At 46.1% G+C, this 23,725-nt stretch overlaps 1 pseudogene; it reads right to left on the minus strand.

The window, feature by feature from the left end:
* Positions 1–306: 306 nt before the first annotated feature.
* The window catches only part of LOC144773856 (uncharacterized), a 34,124-nt pseudogene continuing 10,705 nt past the window's right edge, over positions 307–23,725 (minus strand).

The following is a 23,725-nucleotide window of genomic DNA, read 5'->3' on the forward strand; positions in this document are numbered from 1 at the left end:
CCGGGGGGACCAAACCATATACGAAGAAAGTTTTATAAGAACCATGACTCAAGTCAGGACAATGTTGGGACCCACAGAACGACCCAAGGCAAGTAGATAGGGACCCCAGGGAGAGTGTGTGCAGTGTGTGAACACAACCGCGTGCTCCGTACAAGTCTATGTTCAAGTCGCGGTTGGAATAAAAAAAAAATAGGGACCCTTCCCAGTGGATCCTGAAGAAACCTAGTGAAAGACAGAAGGTTGGAGAGCCACCCCACCTGTGGATACCATGGTGTTGGAAACCGCCTTCGAACCCAATGGAGGACTTCAGGACAGTTCCGCTACTGGAAGAGGACATAGTGTCCGGAGGAATCCAAATGTGGATTCTGGAAGAGGAGTACCTGAAAACAGAAGGGACAGTGTCTATGTCACTCAGGGGTGACCAGGAGACTTTGAAGATGGATGCCCTCCAATGTCGGGTACTTTAGGTAAGATGATGGTGACCTCGACCAGGTGACACTGAGGATGACCAAGACCCAGATATGAGCTGACCCATGAATGATGTAGAGTGCTGAGAGGTCGGTGTTCGGCGGGAGCACCAACAAGCCTTGGCAAATGCACCCCATGCAGGATGTCAACAAGGTGCATGGTTGGGACCAGCAAGGTCCAGGAGGCTCACCACAAGCAGGGGAGTCAGGGAAGGCCCCGATAAATCAGGGGAGCCCAGGGAAAACGAAGGCGACCCTCAAATGGACCCACAGGCCAAAGGCACAGGAGTCATGAGAGGACCTCAACCGGCTCACCAAAAGATGCAGGTCACGATGCACACAATGCTGTGTGGCAGAAGATTCTGGTCACTGGAGGTGCTCGAGGATGGTGCTACTTCATGCAAAGATGTCAACAAGCCTTTGCAACTGCAAAGGGGATGAGGTACCAGGGGTTGGGTATTGCAACCCCCACAAGGACTACTGGCCTCCAACTTGTTCAGAGGGGTGATTAGGCCTCAGGAGCTGAACAAAAACACCACCTGTGATGCAGTGCCCATGGAGTCTGGAGGAGCTCAGGATCTGCAGACCGGTCGTCTTCGTTGCAGTGCCTGTGAATGCAGGCAAATGACTCCTTCACTCCAAGGGAGATTACTTCTGATGTTCTTGATGTTTCACAGGCCTTGGAATGTTTCTGTATAATGCACAGGCACATATTATGCAACAGACTGGAAGGGACATGAAGTCAGGCCCAAACGAAGTCCAGCGAAGTGCAGAGTGCCCAGACGGTAGAAGTGCAGTGGTTTCAGTTCTGAATCTCATCCCACAATGAATTTAGGGTCCTACACCCAAGTATGCCCTTGAGTACCTTAGGGAAAGGGTTGGGATGATTCAGGGTACCCTCCCAGGGGAGGGTGTGGACACCCATGTCCTTTGTCCAGTTTCATGCCAGAGTGGGAGCCAATGGCTCCTAGGACTGGTCTGAAATGGACTATGCACAAGGACACCAAATGTGCCCCTCATGCAGAATTTCAGGCGGTGGCAAGAACACCCACCCACCCAGCCCTCATTCACTAAATTCTGTCTGGGAGGTGGTCACACCTCCCTGTGACAGGATACGTATTGTTCTGCTTTCCCCTGCTCGAGCTTGGATCATCAGCAGGAGGGCAGAAATGTGTCCCTGGTCGAAAGCAACCAGTGTGTGCTGTCCGGGACTGGAAGGCTGGTACCGGAAACACTGAGCACTTAACAGAGGGCTCTTCCGGTACTTGTAATGAAACTTAACACACCGTTTATTGTGTGGTAGGTATGATTCCAACATGTTTGATACCAAACATGATAGGATTTGTTGCAGCCGTTTTTGAGATGGTCATCGGTGCTTATGCAATGCTCCTCTATATAGTATATGGCTGCTTCACTGACAACCCAGGAGAATGGACTCCGTAGGCTGCAGTGGTGTCCTGCTCATGCATGGCCACCCTCTCACTTAGAAGCAAGCGCCCTGCTTGTAAGGACTGCTATAGGGGTGACTTATAGGTTTTAAGTGTAGTGAACCTTAGATTTAGTAAAACTATATCTTTAGTAAGTGGTGCGTGCACCAACTTACACAGGCTGCAATGGCATGTCCTGTAGCACCATTTTTAATGGTCTCTCATGAGTGGCATAATATATGCTTCATTCCGTGGGAGACCACTGGGGTACCTATGCCCTGGGTACATGGGTACCATATACTAGGGACTGATAAGGGTACCCCCGTATCCAATCTTGGATGTACCTAGGTACTGCACACAACAGGTTAGGGAGAAACCAGGTAGACTGGGGTCCGGATTCGCAGGATCCCAGTCAGACTAGTCAAAAACAGCATCACATCAAGCAAAACACTGGGGGTAATCAGAAGAAGCAGTTCCTCCTTTCCTTCAACAACCCCCAGTGAAAAGTCCATATTTGATGTGCTCTGTATGCTAACATACCTAAAGCTCAGATTTCAGTGTGTTATGATTTGAAAATACTCTCGGGACTTTAGCCATGTCCCACACACAAGGCTTGCTGAGCTCAAGAAGTAATCTAGTGAAACATACTTCTTTTGGGGAAAGAAAAAAATGTATAGCCAGGATCTAGAGATTTAGCCTCGCCCAAACATCTATTAAGGCATGATCCTACAAAAGTTTTTTAACTGCTCTATACACTGATGGCTTCCACCCAACATACCTCAATGACTATGATACAATCTGTGCGGTATCTATATGCAAATTGAGATCCCCACATAGAACAAGAGGAGTATGCTACGAAGCAAGTTACACATCCAAGTGTTCAACAACTTCTGCTTCATCCAGATTTGCACCATATATAGAACAAACATACTTAATTACTGATGCCTACTACCCCTGCTGGAGTATAGGCCATCAATCAGGACTCTCTAGCCATCTCTGTCTTGGGTTTTTCTTTCAATGTGACTCCAGGTTTAACTCATCTCCTTGCAGTTAGTCTCGAGACCTGGGCACCAGGCATTTCTTGGCCTTCCTCTTTTCCTTTTCTCTTGAGGGTTCCAGGCCAGGGCTTGCCTGGTGGTGTTTGATGCGGTCTTGCAGAGGATGTTACCTATCCAGCTCCATTGTCCTTTCATGATTTCTTCATGAGCAGGGAGTTGAAAAGTCTACTGCCATAGATTGTTGTTGCTGATGGTGTTTGCAAACACAAAGAGATGATGGACGGAGCACTTAAACTTTCCAGCCACTCACCCCCAGTCACAGATCTGGGTTGAATCCATCATCGTTCTTTAGCTCACTTCATTACCCTAGATCAGACCCAGCCATATGCAAATCAGTCTTGACACTGTGCCTCATGGGAATAGTCCAGATCAAATTGCCAGGCCGGGTCTTCCCTGGACTGGAAACAAGCATCCCGGGACTGGTTTGGGGTAACACCCCTCATCAGCCAGGCTAGCTTGAATCCAGTGGCAAAGTGAGAAGGGACCCACTTCTGGGCATACCCTGTCAACTAAGGGCGAACAAAGCAAACACAAGGAGAACATGGTTTACGGAACACTGAAACTTTTCAGAAACTCACACCCAGTCACAGATCTAGGTTTAATCCGTCATTATTTTTTAGCTCACTTCGCCACCCCATTTCAGACCCAGCCAAATGGAAATCAGTCTTGACCCTGTGAGCAAAATAACAATTGAGTTAACCCAGATCTCTTGCCTGGGGGTGAATGTTTGATTTGCTCTGCATTTCAGCCATCATCTGTGTGTCTTTTGCTTTCTCGTCCGAAGTGCACTGGGTATGCCCAGACATGGGTCGTGGGCTCACTGTGTCACTGGATTCAAGCTAGTCTGGCTGATGAGGGGTGGTAGCCTGAAACCAGTCCCAGGATGTTTTTTACAGTCAGGGAAGACCTGGCTTGGCAGTTCAGGCTGGACTGTTCCCATGAGGCACAGGGTCAAGACTGACTTGCATACAGCTGGGTCTGAACTGAGGTGGCAAAGTGAGCTAAAGAACAATGATGGATTTAACCCAGATCTATGACTGGGGATGAGTGTCTGAAAAGTTTCAAGCTCAGTCCATCATCCCCTGTGTTTGCTTTGTTTGCCCTAAGTTGGCAGGGTATGCCCAGACATGGGTCCCTTGCTCACTTTGCCACTGCATTCAAGCTAGCCAGGCTGGTGAGGGGTGTTATTCCGAAATCGTTCCCACGACTGCTCCCATGAGGCACATGGTCAAGACTGATTTGCATGGGGAGTGGCTTGGTAGCCAAGCATGGCAGACGTGCCTCGGTAGAGCTCCGTCTGCCTGAGCCTGTATCGGCCATTATCCAACACTACTCCTGACCAGAGTTGAGCCACAGACTGTTCAGCGATCCGGGAGGACATGGCCACCTGCCATGGGTCCGGGAGTTGTTGCGGTATTGAGATTGCCCGCGGTTCGAGGCCTGTGAAGCAGTGGCCTGTGCAGAGACGGCGTGGAGCAGGAGGCAGGCCGCTGGCATCCATGCCCTCTGAGACAACGTGGGATAGCTGTGTGAAGGTCGGGCCACCATGTTGTGGCTGGGCCTGTGTGGTGGAGGCACAATCGAGATTTTCGTCGGAGGAGCCATCCTGAGACCAACGCGGCGAGCGCGATTGGAGGCTCCCTGGTCCAGGCCTGGCTACAGTACCGGGTGGGCCGACGTCCTTCTCTCCTTTCTGCACCTCCCTTGCAGGCCCAGCGGCTATAGCCCTGGGGCTGACTCTTGGGTTGTGACAGGGCCCAATTCTGGATAAGTGGCTGCGGATCTGGCTGGTGCCTTTGTCAACATCGCAGCGAGTCAGAAGGGAACCCGGTCCCATTGTAGGACCCTCATCAAGCGCGGTACCCCTCCCCCGCTTGCACCTACACACCAAGCTGCGGGGGGTCCACTGGAGGTCCTGGGGGTGCAGGGAGGTGGGCCACGCATGGTTGGCTGGCCCTTATAGGCAATTCTGTGCTAGCATCCCCATACACAGTGGGGGCGGCTCAGCTCTGAGTGACGATGTGGTGAAGGCCCCCCTCACTGACCCCTCGCGTATTCAGTTGGGGGAGGCTACCGAGTCAGGGGTCCAGCGAGTCTGGTCCCATTAGGGGGCCTACTTGGCTCTCCTCCTTAGGCAGCGGAAGCGGCCGGCTAGGCTTGTTGCGGCTTGCTGTCTGGCAGGCCAGAATCCGTGAGGCCTGGCATGGATTCCTGCCCCCGTCCTGATCGAGGTGCCTACCACAACGCATCGGGCTCCACATTGAGGATAATTGCCCTAGATACGCATGTCAGTAGCGCTTTGAGAGAGGGCTCCAGACTATCCTTCCTCAACGCTTTCTCTTCTTCTCCAACTCCAGCCTGTTCCTTCTCCCCGCCATTGGCAAAGACAAGCAGGGGTCAGCCACCTCTAAGCAAAGCACCCTGGTTCACTACACTGTGGTAAATAAATAAATAATACCTCTATTTTTGACTGGATATATAATAACAGATAGCTCAATAAATAAGAGTCAAGATTCGAGGTAGTCGGAGTATGCAGGTTTAATACAGCATAAAGGACAGGACCAGGACAACCTGCACGGGAATAGGATGGCAGCGCTGCACAACTTAATAACAGGGCACAAGCATATATATACTTAAACAAAATACATGATGTTCAATACAATAGGCGTAGCAGTGGGCAGGGCCTGTAGCAGTCGCGAAAGATAAGGTAGAAAGAAGGTGTAACAAGAGGCGTGAACAGGGCGTATACATAGACATGTGATGTAAACGTAACAGAATATGTCATAAATGGGGCGGAAACATGGAGGGGGCTACCTAAGGAGCCGGGACCTCTAACCTAGTGGTGCGCGTAAGCTGGAAATGACGTGTTACTAGGAGGAACTGGGGGCTATGACTTCTGCGCTAGAAGCAGAGACTGAAGTCTGGAGAGTCAGAGCGACATGTACCTAAACACTATCTAGTATCTGATGTTTAGAGAACATGTTGATAGAATCCAAAAGTTATCAGGGTAAAGGCTAACAGATTCTAAGACTGGTGCATGCATTATTCTACATGTAGTGCGTGTTGAGGAATATTAAATGACCATTAATACAGTATTTCTCTTACATGGAGACATTAAAGCTAGACCATGACGGAAACTATTGATGCGATTCAGTAGCTTAGGAATGCAGAGAAGGAGAGCTGGACTGATAACTAGAATCATAACATACTCTTGGCAGACTGGCAGGCAGAGCCAGGCCGAGCCGGGCACTGTGAGGCAGGAAGTGAGTGAAGGGTCAGGGATACAGGTGGGGGCTGTATCGCTCCTCAGCGAGGGTTCAGGAGACAGGAGCTGAATCTGAGTCCGGGCCCTTTTGAGGCCTAGAAACGGGGACTTTACAATGAAATAACGTGCACACTGAGAAACGTGGCAACGTAGCTTTACATAGGCCTAATACTCGTAGCTTTCACGAGAACTGGAAACTGGCATACTAGAGATGGACACAACTGTAATTGCGTCTTTAATCGATCATGGGGAATACATATGCATATTAATCATGCACACATAACATAGGATGGGGAACACGTAGGGACACAGAACATGGCAAAATTTACTTTTCCACATTCCCTCCTTGTCACTACGTTTCCATCAGGAAACATCAATATTCATGATACCATCTATCATTTCATACAGTATCATTTGCTCGTCTCGAATTTTCTTGGAACGGGATTTAGGACGGGATTTGGGACTAGGAATACAAGAGGTAGCACAAATGCCGCAAATCGCAGGGCCACATTGTATACAGAGGCAGCAACTGAATATGATCGCTACTGCAATACCTAGAAATGACAATACTTTCTATCCCCAGGCAGAAATTATACTCCAAAACCAACGGGACCATGTCCAGGTGCCTGGATTCTGGTGTAACTGATGGGCAATTTTATGAAGTCTGGTTATAGCTGAATAAACAGACGGCGCGTTATTAGGAATGAAAATGCAGCAACTAGATCCGATGACTCTACATGCTCCTCCTCTATCGGCCAGTATGACGTCAAGAACGAGACGATTTTGGAGCACGACAAATCTCATAGCAGATTGCTCTTCCGTTAAGTTACCTAGGGCAGAGGCAGTCTCATTCACTACTGCCTCAAGGGTTCTGGTTAATCTACGTATTAACTTACTATTCTGGACAGGTCCTATAAAGAAAAAGAATCCTTTATTGAAGTCTGTATACTGTTCTAGGGCGGTTTCAGTTTGATCGACAATTGGGGACTCGATCTCCCTTCTATGTCTAATGTGTACTAGATGTGTGTTTCTATGATAATCGGATGGGGCTAGGAAAACTGGTGGCAGTAGGAAGGCAATGTAACAGGTTCCCTTCCAATCGAGGGGCAGACGAACATATGCGGTCTGACCACAAACAAAATAAGAATGACGTGAAGCTTTGAAAATAGATTTCCCACTGTCACTATACTCGACAATAGTAGTACAATCACTGTGTCCTACATGGACGGAACAATTATTTCTGACACATAATTCGCCTTTGACTGGTAGTACTGAAATAGCAGGTAAGTCTGGAGTAGGATCAGACTGAACATTCAGGACCATAAAATTCGAAGAATAATTACCCAAATTATAAACTTCATTTTCTAGATCTAACCCTGTTCTGTGGGGAAGACCTTGCTTGTCTGGAAAACATGTACTGTTCAGAAGGGACATATCATTTGAAGATGACGTTAACATGGACCAGGCTCCACATGAGCCACTATGTGAGAACGGATAAGGAAACAGTGGCAGAACTCCCTTCGGTGTCTGGAAAGGGGGGAGTCGACCACACACCCAACAATTAGTGGCATTGCTGGTCTGGTGTGAATAATGTAACATACGGATAAAGGTATTGTTGCGCATAGCAAGACGATAAGATAGTTCGTGAGGAGGCAGATCACTAAACGTGTGCTCTACTGTAGCATTAGAAAACTTATTTACATGAGAAATTGGAAAACATAAATGAAATGCATAACCCGTGCAGGTAACCATTAAGCTTAAAAACAATATAAAACTTAGAAAAACGATACATCGGATTGAGTTTTGACTAACTCTCTCACTATGGGGGTCTATTTCATACATGTCAGATACCTGTCTAACCGTTTCACCTAGGGGAGGACTTAGACAAATAAACTGGCTGACTTATTTTACTAGACCGTAGCTTCTCTTTATACTCCTGTTGCGGAGTTTTCTCTAACAGGGAAGGATTTGAGGCAAAGTCAATTGCGGGACAGGCCTTAAGAATAGTATCTTGGCAGTCTTTAAAATCTTGACAATCCTTGGAAATGTTCTTGGAAACAGTTTTTAGTCCGTGAAATTTCTTGACGTGTGACAGGTGCACCCACCCCTTCCTGCCTTCCAACTTGACGGCAGTACGGGTGGTCAGGAGGACTAACTTCGGCTCCTTCCAGCGAGGCTCCAGCGGACTTCAACGATCAAAATTGCGGACGAGGACCAGGGTGCCGGGAAGGATCTCGTGTGGCTTGACTTCAGTATTGTCGGGAAATGCAGCGGCAACCTGTGAACGACAAGAGTGTAGGGCAGACATCAAGGAAGCTAGGTAATCTGTCAGCATATTACTGGAAACATCTGTAATACTTCGGGGTCTAGGTGTACCCCACACGTTCGGGGGGCGGCCGAATACGACCTCATAAGGGGACAGACCTGATCTGGAATGTGCGACCATGCGCATATAAAATAAAGCGACTGGCAAGGCTACTAGCCAGTCTACACCTTTCTCTTTGCATACTTTGGCAATACGGATTTTCAGGGTTTGATTATGTCTCTCTACGAGACCGGCTGCTTCTGGATGGCGTACACAATGGAACTTCCACTGGTACCCTAACAAAAGGGAAACGTGCTTCATCAGTTCAGATGAGAAGGGCTGGCCGTTATCAGAATACACGACCCTAGGGAGTCCATAACGGGGGAAATATTCACGAACCAACTGCTTGGCAGTGGTCGCGGCTGTGTAATCTGGGACTGGATATGCTTCTGTCCACCTGGACAAAGCGCATACAACTACAAGGACATACTTGAAACCTCGACATCGCTCCATCTGAATATAATCCATCTGGAGGACTTCAAAAGGGTGGTCAGGGGGCTGGAATCCACCTTGTTCCACCGGGACACTTTTACCTGGATTGAACTGGCAACATATCATACAAGTGCGGACTTTCTGCTTGGCTGCAGCTCGTAAATGCTTGTTAAACCAAATATTCTGGATACTGTCTAACATCGCTTTTTCTCCTAAGTGTGCTGGACTATGTGCGGTATTGATAATGACTTGAACCATAGAGTCGGGGAGAAACCATGTGGCTTTTCCCTTCGTCAACCATCCCTGATCTGTCTGGACCCCTCCTTGTTCGGACCATTTCTTAATTTCTTCAGGAGTAGCATGTGACTGAATATCTATGACATCTTGAGTAGGGTCCTTAACTGTCATACAAGTAGTCTGTTCTAGAGTGGATGTCGGTGTCTTGTTAACTGGTATGTCTGGAGTCTGTGCTGTAAGCTTGGCTGTTCGATCTGCTAGATCATTACCTTGGGAAATATTGTCAGTAACTTTCGTATGTGCTTTGCATTTCATGATAGCGATAGATGTCGGTAAATGTATTGCATCTAACAGAGCTTGAATAAGGAAACCATGCTGAATCTTGGTTCCATGAGAAGTCATGAAACCTCTCTCCTGCCAGAGCACTCCGAAGTCGTGTACAACTCCGAATGCGTAACGTGAATCTGTGTAAATATTAACTTTCAGGTTCTTGGCACGTATGCAGGCTTGAGTCAGAGCAACTAGCTCTGCTGCTTGAGCAGACAGGGTGTCAATACGGTGTGTTTCAATAACTTCAGTGTCAGTAGTCACTGCATACGCGGCTACTAGTTCTCCTGTACTCGTTCTCATACATGAACCATCCACATAAAGTGTCAGGTCGGGATCTGGTAATGGAATATCTGTCAGGTCTTGTCTTGGCTTTGTCATAGTGTTAACAACTTCCACACAGTCATGTGTGGCAGGATTTGAAGTAACTGACGGTAACAGTGTAGCAGGATTTAGAACGTTGCAGCGTCTGATTTCTATGTGTGGCTGGAACAGTGTCAGTTCATAACCTGTCAAACGTGCAATTGTCAAGTGCTGAGTCTGTGTTTGGTTTAGAAGAACTTCCACGGAGTGTGGAACTTGTACTGTCAGGGAGTGTCCTAATACTATGGAATCACTTTGTCTGATAGCCAGTGCTGTGGCTGCAACTGACTTGAGGCACGCAGGCAGAGCCTGGGCTACAGGATCTAGTGTGCTCGAAAAATAAGCACAGGGCTTGTATTGTCCTGCTTGATCTTGTGTGAGAACAGATAATGCTGTACCATCACGTTCTGTGACAAAAAGTGTAAAAGGCTTACTGTAGTTCGGTGTAGCTAGAACAGGAGCTTGGCATAAAGTTTTCTTTAACTCATTGAAACTAAGTGTATGTTCAGATGTCCAAGGGAGGACAGTCGATACGGCTGCCTCCTGTGTCGTTAACTGTATCAGTGGCTTGGCTAGAAATGCATACTGAGGAATCCATTGTCTGCAATAAGAAGTAAGGCCGATAAAAGCTCGTACCTCCTTCTGTGTCCTGGGCTGAGGAAGACTCGCTATTAACTGGATACGATCGGGTGTCAACTGCCTACCCCACTTGGACAGTAAGTGGCCTAAGTAGATCACTTGCTGGACACAGAATTGAAGCTTTGAAGGGGACACCTTGTGCCCCATCTCGGCTAGGAAATACAGGACTGTAAGTGATGCTCGCTCGCAGTCACGTTCAGAACGGGCTGTGATCAGTAGATCATCGATATATTGGAGCAGGGCAGTGTCAGTTGGCATGTGAATGTTGTCTAGTTGTCTCTTAAGTGCTTGACTGTAAATGCTAGGACTTTCTGTGAAACCTTGAGGAGCTCGTGTGAATTTATAGCTCCTTCCATTTAAACAAAAACCGAAAAGGTACTGGCTGTCTGGATGAATCGGGACACTGAAAAATGCATTCTTGAGGTCGATTACCGTAAAAAATATTGCCTCAGAATCAATAGCTGTCAATAGAGATGAGATATCTGGAACAACTGGATACTGGGGGATAATACATTTATTGAGTTCTCGAAGGTCAATCACTAATCGATATACTGGGGGTGCATTTGGATCAGTACGTTTCATGACTGGAATGATAGGAGAATTACATACATTGGAGTCAGTTTCTACAACTACTCCTTGAGCCATAAGCTCGTCAATAATTTTGGATAAGGCTGCTACAGCCTCAGGTGGCAATCTGTACTGTCTGATTCGTGGTAACACTACACCTTGCTTGAGAGTCACACGATGGGGTGTGATTTGCATGAAACCAACATCAGTTGGACCGTGCGCCCATAGATGCTGCGGAACATTAGACAATCTCGGATAAAATCTCGTAAAACATAGTGACCCTTGAAGTCACGTAAAAACAAACGTATTCCCTCTGGGGAACAACAAATAACTGCACCTAATTCTTTCAGTGTCTTAATGCCTAACAAATTTTCTGGACATGACTTCGTAAGCAATAGATCAGTAGTTCGGGACAATGGACCTACTTCTAGAGTAACTGGCTTTGATATCTCGTTTACAATAGGCTTTCCTGAAAATCCAAGGGAAACATTTCTAGAGCCTGAGAGCGGAGCCCCTGGAACCTCGTCGTGACTAATAGTCGTCCTACTTGCCCCTGTATCAATCAAAAACTTTCTGTCTTTCCCTAATACTTGACTGTGAACATAGGGACCTTCTTGATCTACAGGAATCTCGATGAGAGGCAAGCCTACCTCCCTCTCTAGGCTGTTTCATGAATACGCTTGATACTCTGGATACTCGGACTGTGCATACTGGTACATCTGCTGTGTAACATGCTGTGTTGCAGCGATAGGCTGCGGTGCTGTAACTGTCTGTTGTGCATTCTGTGGCTGAGAAGTCTGTGAAACTTGTTCTTGTCTAGGCGGACGTGGTCTCTCTTTAGTTTTACCAGTGGCTATATTGTGTTTCAGAACTGCACACTCGTTTATAAAATGACCTGGCTGTTTACAATAATTGCATGTCCCTTTAACGGGAGCTGCAGGATGACTGGCTTGATTCGGACCCCTCTTCTGACTGTCTTGGGGAACAGATTGTGCAACTAGTACTTTCATTTTCGTGTCTTTCATACGTCTTCTCTCGTGTTTTTGCTCTTCTCTGATTCTATTCTGGTGATACAGGAGCATCTGTAACATCTGGGACGGAGTACTAGCTTGCCATGTACTTTCGACTTTCAAAACTCGATTCTTAACTTGTGGACTTGAATTCTCGACTAATTTAGTAACAAAAAGATGAGGGTATGACTCGCTACTCGTCTTCAAACCACTGTTTATTATAAAACATTTCTCAAATCTGGAATAAAAATCACTAGTGTCTTCGTCTTGTTTCTGCTTACAGGCTGAGATTGCATCCCAGTCTTCCTTTTTAGTGGCTAATAATCTAGGTAAAACTTGTATTAATAATTCTGGTAATTCTTTACATTTCTCTCCAAGACCGGTACCTGGTACTCGTATCTTATCTTCAGCTTCTAGAGCTGTCCAATCGATCTTTTTCTCTCCCGCCTCCCAATCTTTTTCCTTGAGTTTTTCGTATACCCCTGCGGGCAACAGGACTTTTAGCATTTTAATAATATCTGGATATGTGTATTCTCCCATACGGAGCATGTCTTTTAATTCTCGGTGGAACCCTGCTGGATCTTTGTCGTGACAGGGAATTAATTTCTTCATCTCTAAGAGTTCCATCTTGGTAACTGGGGTGTAAACAAATACTCGTTTCATTTCACCATCTGGTGTCCTAACTGGGTGTACTTCTCGTAACGGATGCTGTCTGTCTATGTAAAACGGTTTACTTTCTGGAGGTGAGACATGAACAAAATGCGGGTTCAGAAACGTTCTATATTTGTGGCGCTGTTCTAGAATGACACTAATTAAATCGGTACCTAAACCTTTCCATCTATACTGGAGTAACTCGTTCAGGATATCATGTAACGGACCTGGATCAGAATGTTGACCCTCATACAGTGTAATGAGGTGCTGGATCATATACATACCCACCAGTCGCTGCTCGGCTGGGGGCAATTTCAGAAACATTTGTGCCACTATTTCGTCTGGAAAAGTGGTAGAATCAGTAATCCATCGGACTGCTGATCGGGCTAGTTCTTGTTCATGCATGGTACTTAATTCACTATAACCGATTCGTGATTTCAGAATTTGATCGGTAGCTTGAAATACTTGTTCTAGAGAGCCTTGTTCTGGTGCTGGAAGATGAAAAGACTTTCTTGTGTTTGTGGAAAAGTAAATTTAGCCATGTTCTGTGTCCCTACGTGTCATCCATCATATGTTATGTGTGCATGATTAAATATGCATATGCATTCCCCATGTTCGATTCAAGACGCAATTATAGTTGTGTCCACCTCTAATATGCCAGTTTCCAGTTCTCGTGAATACTACGAATATCAGGTCTATGTAAAGCTACGTTGCCACGTTTCTCAGTGTGCACGTTATTCTATTAAAAAGTCCCCGTTTCTAGGCCTCAAAAGGGCCTGGACACCAGATTCAGCTCCTGTCTCCTGAAGCCTCGCTGAGGAGCGATACAGCCCCCACCTGTATCCTCGACCCTTCACTTACTTCCTGCCACGCCGTGCCCGGCTCAGCCTGGCTCTGCCTCTGAGTCTGCCAAAAGTATGTTATAGTTCCAGTTATCAGTTCAGTCCTCCTTCTCTGCATTCCTAAGCTACTGAACCGCATCAATAGTTTCCGTCATTGTCTAGCCTTTCCGGCTCCATGTAAGAGAAATACTGTATTTAATGGTCATTTCATATTCTTCATCACACACTACATGTAGAATAATGCATGGTCCAGTCTTAGAATCAAGTTAGCCTTTCCTCTCCTGACTTCTAGTTTATATCAACATGTTCTCTAAACATCAGATACTAGATACTGTTTAGGTACATGTCGCCCTGACTCTCCAGACTTCAGTCTCTGCTCCTAGCACAGAGTTCATAGCCCCCAGCTTCTCCTAGTGATACGTCATTGCCAGTTTGCGCGCACCACCAGGTTAGAGGTCCCGGCTCATTAGGTAGCCCCCTCCATGGTTTCCGCCCCATTCATGACATATTCTGTTACGTTTCCATCACATGTCTATGTATACGCCCTGTTACACCCAGTTACACCTACTTTCACCCTTATCTCTCGCGACTGCTACGCGTCACGCCTCTTGCTCCACCCACTGCTACGCCTATTGCAATCTAATGCTATGTGTTTGCGCTATGTATATATGCTCATGTACTGTTATTAAAAAGGGTTCCCTTTCCCTTGTCCAGATTCTGCCCCCGGCAGCGCTGTCATCCTATTCCTGTGCAGGTTGTCCTGTTCCTGTCCTTATCCTGTATTAAACCTGCATAACTCCTACTACCTCGAATTTTGACTCTTATTTATTGAGCTATCTGTTATTCATTCATGCATTCAAAAATAGGGTATTATTTATTTATTTACCACATAATGGCGCCCGAATAGGGACTTGCCCTTTCCCCACGCGTCGGTGAAGCCACGCCGACCCCCTGACCCTCTGCAGTCGTGACGGAACTCTTCTGCGCACTGGCAGATATTTCTGCTTCAAGTATCCCTCAGGCCCACGGAGGAGACGGAGGAGGCGGTCCAGCATCCAAACGAGACGGTGGAGGAACGCGGCGAGTCCCGACCAGAGCCCAAGCCGAGAGTCCAAGGTCCGAGGTATCCGGAGGCCCACCCGTAACTGAAGTCCGAAGTTCGCCCGTCCGGCGTCCAAGCAGTCCCGTCTAGTCTGAGGCCTTCCGTTCTTGCTGCCCGGTGAGTACCGTTACTGGGGTGGTATCTAGACAGGGTCAATTTAATTGACTCTGGTCCGTGGGTTGGTGGTACACAGACCCACAAACGAAGTGTCCACTTCGGTGGATGCGGGTCCTGACGTGTCTCTGTATGAGACCGGTAAGTTTCGTACTGTTTCAGCAGTGCATCTAGTTCCTGTTCTAGTCAGTTCTGTTCTCGAGAAAATTCATGTATTTTGTGTTCCGTATTCCAGGTAGTATTCTGTTCGAACTGTTATTTTTAAATGTTCTTCATGTATTTTAATGTCGTGGTATGAATGGGGAATAAGTATCGTGTTTATTGTGTATTGTATTGTGTCTAGATTATAGTTCAGTCATGCCGCTCTTTTCGAAATTACGTCAGTTAAAAACCAGAAAGGGTCTGCTGGAAGCAGCAGTTCCAGTTCCGCCTAGGGACAGTCCAGGTCATTTTATGTATCAGAAGCATGGCATAAGCGCCGTACTGTATCTAGATTTATGGGTAGAGTATACCAAATAGTTAGAAGAAAAGTATAGATGGCCCGTATCGGGTACATGGGATGCCGAATGCATCATGCGAGTAGAAGAAGCATTATGGAAAAAGAAAGCCAGACAGTCACAGAAAGATGCCATCGAGTTATGGCGCAAAGAAGCTCATAAAAGAACTGAAAAGGAAATCAGAAAGTCAGAATTAAGTAGAGAATCCTTAGAACGAGCACAAGAAAAAGAACTAATCGAGATAGGTGAACAAGTAAAAGCCGAACAGTCAGACAGACAGAGGCATGCCCTTATTAGGGGTATGTATCCTCTCCTTGCCGAGGGCTTGCCAAAAGCGACCCCAGAGGCATCCAGTAATTTCCCGCCACCATTAGTTCCGACCAAGCTACGTCACAAACAGACCGCAGCTGATATTTTTATTTCGTCCTATTTGGACGACACAGTCCCAGAATATGCAAATCCTGTTCGCGCTCCGCCAGTCCCTGTAAATCAGGCACTTCCCGCTCCTCCAGACACCGGAGTACCTGTTACGGTACCCCCGGTCCAGCCCGCCATACAAGTCCAGCCTACATTTCCATTTCCCACTCTGCCAGGACGAAGAGCCTCAGTAGACGACTCTAGTTTAGGGGCCGCAGGGGGAGGTACTCCTCAAACCCCGCCGCCACACAAGCGTTTAACGACAGCCGAATTACATGCACAAGCGTCACAGCGTACGCCCAGACATCAGACTGTAGCAGAAATAAGAAAATCCCTCGCCGAATGCGGCTATGATCCAGTCCCAGGCGAGGATAATATGGTTTTATATTCATTCCGCGTAAGAAAGGTGGCCGAGTATCTAGTCACCCTACCGAATATGAAAGAAGATCTAGACAGAATATATCGTTTCATCCGTACAGGGGATGATCCAGAAAGCATTAGCGAGGCCATGTCTCAAAGGAAAGCCGAGATCCAGCTCATGATATTAAAGTTTCTGATCAATTGTCTAATAAGAGAACAAGATTACCCGTCTAAAGATCCGGCCGAAATGAAAATCCTGACAAGGTGGAGTGATAATATAGCCGAGGGTAAGCACAAGACCGTCGGTGCTATGGAGAGTATGTACAAGAAGATCCGTAAAGAAATAATAAAGATACACGAACAACGTAAAATAGCACAAGTAAACGAGAAAGAAAGTAACTCTGATACTGAAGAGATAGACGACGAGAATTCCGCCAGAATAGCGTATGTAGGAAAACCTAGATTTCCAGATCGCCATTTACGTCTAGAACCCAAGTCTACTTTCCATCATCCAGCACCAGAACAAGGTTCTCTAGAACAAGTGTTTCAAGCTACCGATCACATTCTGAAATCACGAATCGGTTACAGTGAGTTGAGTACTATGCATGAACAAGAACTAGCCCGATCAGCAGTCCGATGGATTACTGATTCTACCACTTTTCCAGACGAAATAGTGGCACAGATGTTTCTGAAACTGCCCCCAGCCGAGCAACGACTGGTGGGTATGTATATGATTCAGCACCTCATTACTCTGTATGAGGGTCAACATTCTGATCCAGGTCCGTTACATGATATCCTGAACGAGTTACTCCAGCATAGATGGAGAGGTCTAGGTACCGATTTAATTAGTGTCATTCTAGAACAGCGCCACAAATATAGAACGTTTCTGAACCCGCATTTTGTTCATGTCTCACCCCCAGAAAGCAAACCATTTTACATAGACAGACAGAATCCGTTACGAGAAGTCCACCCAGTTAGAGGAACGGGTGGCGAAATGCAGCGAGTGTTTGTATACACTCCAATAACAAAGATGGAACTCCTAGAGATGAAGAAATTAATTCCCTGTCATGATAAAGATCCAGCAGGGTTCCATAGAGAATTAAAAGACATGCTCCGTATGGGAGAATACACGTATCCAGATATAATTAAAATGTTAAAGGTTCTGTTGCCCGCAGGGGTGTATGAAAAGCTCAAGGAAAAAGAATGGGAGGTGGGAGAGAAAAAGATCGATTGGGCAGTTCTAGAAGCTGAAGATAAGGCACGAGTACCAGGTACCGGTCTCGGAGATAAATGTAAAGAATTACCAGAATTATTAATACAAGTTTTACCCAGATTATTGGCAACTAGAAAAGAAGACTGGGATGCAATCTCAGCCTGTAAACAGAAACAAGACGAAGATATTAGTGATTTTTATTCTAGATTTGAAAAATGTTTTAGCATTAACAGTGGCCTCAAGACGAGTAGTGAGTCATACCCTCACCTTTTTGTTACTAAATTAGTCGAGAATTCAAGTCCACAAATTAAAAATCGAGTTTTGAAAGTCGAAAGTACCTGGCAAGCTAATACCCCGTCCCAGATGTTGCAGATGCTCCAATACCACCAGAATAGAATCAGAGAAGAACAAGAACACGAGAGAAAACGTATGAAAGACACGAAAATGAAAGTACTAGTTGCACAATCTGTTCCTCAAGACAGTCAGAAGAGGGGTCCAAATCAAGCCAGTCATCCTGCAGCTCCCGTTAAAGGGAACTGCAATTATTGTAAACAGCCAGGTCATTTTATAAATGAGTGTGCAGTTCTGAAACACAACATAGCTACTGGTAAGACTAAAGAAAGACCACGTCCGCCTAGACAAGAACAAGTTTCCCAGATTCCTCAGCCACAGAATGCGCCACAGACAGTTACAGCTCCGCAGCCTATCGCTGCAACACAGCACGTCACACAGCAGATGTACCAGTATGCACAGTCTGAGTATCCAGAGTACCAACAGTATTCATGAAACAGCCTAGAGAGGGAGGTAGGCTTGCCTCTCATCGAGATACCTGTAGATCAAGAAGGTCCCTATGTTCACAGTCAAGTATTAGGGAAAGACAGAAAGTTTTTGATCGATACAGGGGCAAGTAGGACCACAATTAGTCATGCCGAAGTTCCAGGGGCTCCGCTCTCAGGCTCAAGAAATGTTTCCCTTGGATTTTCAGGAAAGCCTATCGTAAATGAGATTTCAAAGCCAGTTACTCTAGAAGTAGGTCCATTGTCCCGTACTACTGATCTGTTACTTACTAAGTCATGTCCAGAAAATCTATTAGGCATTAAAACACTGAAAGAGTTAGGTGCAGTTATATGCCGTTCCCCAGAGGGAATACGATTGTTCCTACGTGACTTTAAGGGTCACTATGTATTACGGGATTTTGATCCCAGATTGTCTAATGTCCCGCAGCATCTATGGGCGCAAGGTCCAACTGATGTAGGTTACATGCAAATCACACCCCATCGTGTGACTCTCAAACCAGGTGTAGTGTTACCACGAATCAGACAGTATAGATTGCCACCTGAGGCTGTAGCAGCCTTATCCAAAATTATTGACGAGCTCATCGTTCAAGGAGTAGTTGTAGAAACTGACTCCAATGTATGCAACTCTCCGATCATTCCAGTCATGAAACGTACTGATCCATATGCACCCCCGGTATATCGATTAGTGATTGGCCTACGAGAACTTAATAAATGTATTATTCCTCAGTACCCAGTCGTTCCAGATATCTCTTCCCTATTGACAGCCATTGATCCCGAAGCCACGTTCTTTACTGTAATCGACCTCAAGAACGCATTTTTCAGTGTCCCTATTCATCCAGACAGCCAGTTCCTTTTCGGATTTTGTTTAAATGGAAGGAGCTATAAATTCACACGAGCTCCTCAAGGTTTCACAGAAAGTCCTAGTATTTACAGTCAAGCACTTAAAAGACAACTAGACAACATTCACATGCCAACTGACACTGCCCTGCTCCAGTATGTCGATGATCTACTGATCACAGCCCGTTCTGAACGTGCTTGCGAGCGAGCATCCCTTACAGTCTTGTATTTCCTAGCCGAGATGGGGCACAAGGTGTCCCCTTCTAAGCTTCAATTCTGTGTCCAGCAAGTGGTATACTTAGGACACTTACTGTCCAAGAGGGGTAGGCAGTTGACACCTGACCGTATCCAGTTAATAGCGAGTCTTCCTCAGCCCAAGACCCAGAAGGAGGTACGTGCTTTTATCGGCCTTACTTCTTACTGCAGACAATGGATTCCTCAGTATGCATTTCTAGCCAAGCCACTGATACAGTTAACGACACAGGAGGCAGCCGTACCGACTGTCCTCCCTTGGACATCTGAACATACACTTAGTTTCAATGAGTTAAAGAAAGCCCTATGCCAAGCTCCAGTTCTAGCTACACCGAACTACAGTAAGCCTTTTACACTTTTCGTTACTGAACGCGAAGGTACAGCATTATCTGTTCTTACACAAGATCAAGCAGGACAATACAAGCCATGTGCTTATTTTTCGAGCACATTAGATCCTGTAGCCCAGGCTCTGCCTGCGTGCCTCAAGTCAGTTGCAGCCACAGCACTAGCTATCAGACAAAGTGATTCCATAGTCTTAGGACACTCCTTGACAGTACAAGTTCCACATTCCGTGGAAGTTCTTTTAAACCGAACACAAACTCAGCACTTGACAATTGCACGTTTAACAGGTTATGAATTGACACTGTTCCAGCCACACATAGAAATCAGACGCTGCAACGTTTTAAATCCCGCTACATTGTTACCATCAGTTACTTCGAATTCTGCCACACATGACTGTGTGGAAGTAGTTAACATTATGACCAAGCCAAGACAAGATCTGACAGATATTCCGTTACCAGACCCCGACCTGACACTTTATGTGGATGGTTCATGTATGAGAACAAGTACAGGAGAACTAGTCGCCGCGTATGCAGTGACTACTGACACCGAAGTTATTGAAACACACCGTATTGACACCCTGTCCGCTCAAGCAGCAGAGCTAGTTGCTCTGACACAAGCCTGCATACACGCCAAGAACTTGAAAGTTAATGTTTACACAGATTCACGTTACGCATTCGGAGTTGTACACGACTTCGGAGTGCTCTGGCAGGAGAGAGGTTTCATGACTTCTCATGGAACCAAGATTCAGCATGGTCTCCTTATTCAAGCTCTGTTAGATGCCATACATTTACCGACATCTATCGCTATCATGAAGTGCAAAGCACATACGAAAGTTACTGACACCATTTCTCAAGGTAACGATCTAGCAGATCGCACAGCCAAGCTTACAGCACAGACTCTAGACATTCCAGTTAACATGACACACACTCCAGATCCGATTACATGTATGACAGTTAAGGACCCTACACAAGATGTCATAGATATCCAGTTACATGCTACTCCCGAAGAAATCAAGAAATGGTCCGAACAAGGAGGGGTCCAGACAGATCAAGGATGGTTAACGAAGGGTAGAGCCACATGGTTTCTCCCCGACTCTATGGTTCAAGTCATTATTAATACCGCACATAGTCCAGCACATTTAGGAGAAAAAGCTATGTTAGACAGTATCCAGAACATCTGGTTCAACAAGCATTTACGAGCTGCAGCCAAGCAGAAAGTCCGTACCTGTATGATATGTTGTCAGTTTAATCCAGGTAAAAGTGTCCCGGTGGAACAAGGTGGATTCCAGCCCCCTGACCATCCTTTTGAAGTCCTCCAGATGGATTATATTCAGATGGAGCGATGTCGAGGTTTCAAGTATGTCCTTGTAGTTGTATGCGCTTTGTCCAGATGGACAGAAGCATATCCAGTCCCAGATTACACAGCCGCGACCACTGCCAAGCAGTTGGTTCATGAGTTCTTCCCTCGTTATGGACTCCCTAGAGTCGTATATTCTGATAACGGTCAGCCATTCTCATCTGAACTCATGAAGCATGTTTCCCTTTTGTTAGGGTACCAGTGGAAGTTTCATTGTGTACGCCATCCTGAAGCAGCCGGTCTCGTAGAGAGACATAACCAGACTCTGAAAATCCGTATTGCAAAAGTGTGTAAAGAAAAAGGTGTGGACTGGCTAGTAGCTCTGCCAGTTGCTTTATTTTATATGCGCATGGTTGCACATTCCAGATCAGGTCTGTCCCCGTATGAGGTCGTTTTCGGCCGCCCCCCAAATATGTGGGGTACTCCTAGACCCCGAAGTATTACCGATGTTTCAAGTAATATGCTGACAGATTACCTAGCTTCCTTGATGTCTGCCCTCAACTCATGTCGTTCACAGGTTGCCGCCGCATTTCCAGACAATACCGAGGTGGCACCGCATGAAATCGTTCCAGGATCCATGGTGATGGTCCGCAACTTTGACAGATCAAGTCCGCTGGAGCCCCGCTGGAAGGAGCCCTGACAAGTCCTCCTCACCACCCGTACAGCCGTGAAGTTGGAAGGTCGCAAAGGCTGGGTGCATCTTTCTCATATTAAACTTTTTAATGGACTGAAACCCGTTTTAAAGAACATTTCCCAGGATTTGAAGGATTGCCAAAATATTGTTCTCAAGGACTGTCCCGCAAATGACATTGTTACTGCACCCCCCCTGTTAGAGAAAACTCCGCAGCAGGCGTATAAGCTAAAGCTCCGGTCTAGTAAAATAAGTCAGTCAGTTTGATTGTCTAAGTCCTCCCCTAGGTGAAACGGTTAGACTGTTTCTGACATGTATAAAATAGACCCCCATAGTGAGAGAGTTAGTCAAAACTCAATCCGATGTATCGTTTTTCTAAGTTTCATATTATTTCTCAGCCTTATGATTTCCTGCACCAGTTATGCATTCTATCTGTATCTTCCAGTTCCTCATGTGAATAAGTCTGCTAATGCTACAGTAGAGCACACGTTTAGTGATCTGCCTCCTCATGAACTCTCTTACCGCCTCGCTATGCGAAATAACTCATTCATCCGCATGTTACATTACTCACACCAGTCCAGCAATGCCACTAATTGTTGGGTGTGTGGTCGACTCCCCCCTTTCCAGACGTCGAAGGGAGTTCTGCCACTTTTTCCTTATCCATTTTCACATAATGGTTCGTGTGGAGCATGGTCCACGTTAACGTCATCCTCAACAGATATGTCTTTTCTTAACAGTACATGTTTCCCAGACAAGCAAGGTCTCCCTCACCGAACAGGTTTAGATCTAGAAAATGAAGTGTATAATTTAGGTAACTATTCTTCGAATTTCATGGTCCTGAATGTTCAGTCTGATACTACTCCAGACTTACCTGCTATTTCAGTATTACCAGTCAAAGGTGAATTATGTGTCCGTAATTATGGTTCTGTACATGTAGGACATAGTGATTGTACTACTATTGTCAAGTATAGTGACAGTGGGAAATCTATTTTCAAAGCTTCACGTCATTCATATTTTATTTGTGGTCAAACTGCATATGTTCGTCTGCCCCTCGATTGGGAGGGAACCTGTTACATTGCCTTCCTACTGCCACCTGTTTTCCTAGCCCCATCTGATTATCACAGAAACACACATCTAGTACACATTAGACATAGAAGGGAGTCCCCAATTGTCGATTATACTGAAACTGCTCTAGAACAGTATACAGATTTCAACAGAGGTTTCTTCTTCTTTATAGGACCTATCCAGAATAGTAAGCTAATCCGTAGGTTAACAAGAACTCTTGAAGCTGTGGTAAATGAGACTGCCTCTGCTCTAGGTAACTTAACCGAAGAGCAATCTGCTATGAGATTTGTCGTTTTACAGAATCGTCTCGTCCTTGACGTCATACTGGCCGATAGGGGCGGGGCCTGTAGAGTCATCGGATCTAGTTGCTGCATTTTCATTCCAAATAACGCACCGTCTGTTTATTCAGCTATAACCAGACTCCATAAAATTGCCCATCTGATACACCAAGATCCAGGCACCTGGACATGGTCCGGTTGGTTCTGGAATATAATTTCCGCATGGGGATGGAAAATATTGTCCTTCCTAGGTATTGCAGTAGCGATCATATTCAGCTGCTGTCTCTGTATACAATGTGGCCCTGCGATTTGCGGCATTTGTGCTACCTCTTGTATTCCTAGTCCCAAGCCCCGTTCTAAATCCCGTTCCAGGATAATTCGAGACGAGCAAATGATACTGTATGAAATGATAGATGGTATCATGAATATTGATGTTTCCTGATGGAAACGTAGTGACAATGAGGGAATGTGGAAAAGTAAATTTAGCCATGTTCTGTGTCCCTACGTGTCATCCATCATATGTTATGTGTGCATGATTAAATATGCATATGCATTCCCCATGTTCGATTCAAGACGCAATTATAGTTGTGTCCACCTCTAATATGCCAGTTTCCAGTTCTCGTGAATACTACGAATATCAGGTCTATGTAAAGCTACGTTGCCACGTTTCTCAGTGTGCACGTTATTCTATTAAAAAGTCCCCGTTTCTAGGCCTCAAAAGGGCCTGGACACCAGATTCAGCTCCTGTCTCCTGAAGCCTCGCTGAGGAGCGATACAGCCCCCACCTGTATCCTCGACCCTTCACTTACTTCCT

This window comes from Lissotriton helveticus, chromosome 8 (genome assembly GCF_964261635.1).
Source record: "Lissotriton helveticus chromosome 8, aLisHel1.1, whole genome shotgun sequence".
Lineage (NCBI taxonomy): Eukaryota > Metazoa > Chordata > Amphibia > Caudata > Salamandridae > Lissotriton > Lissotriton helveticus.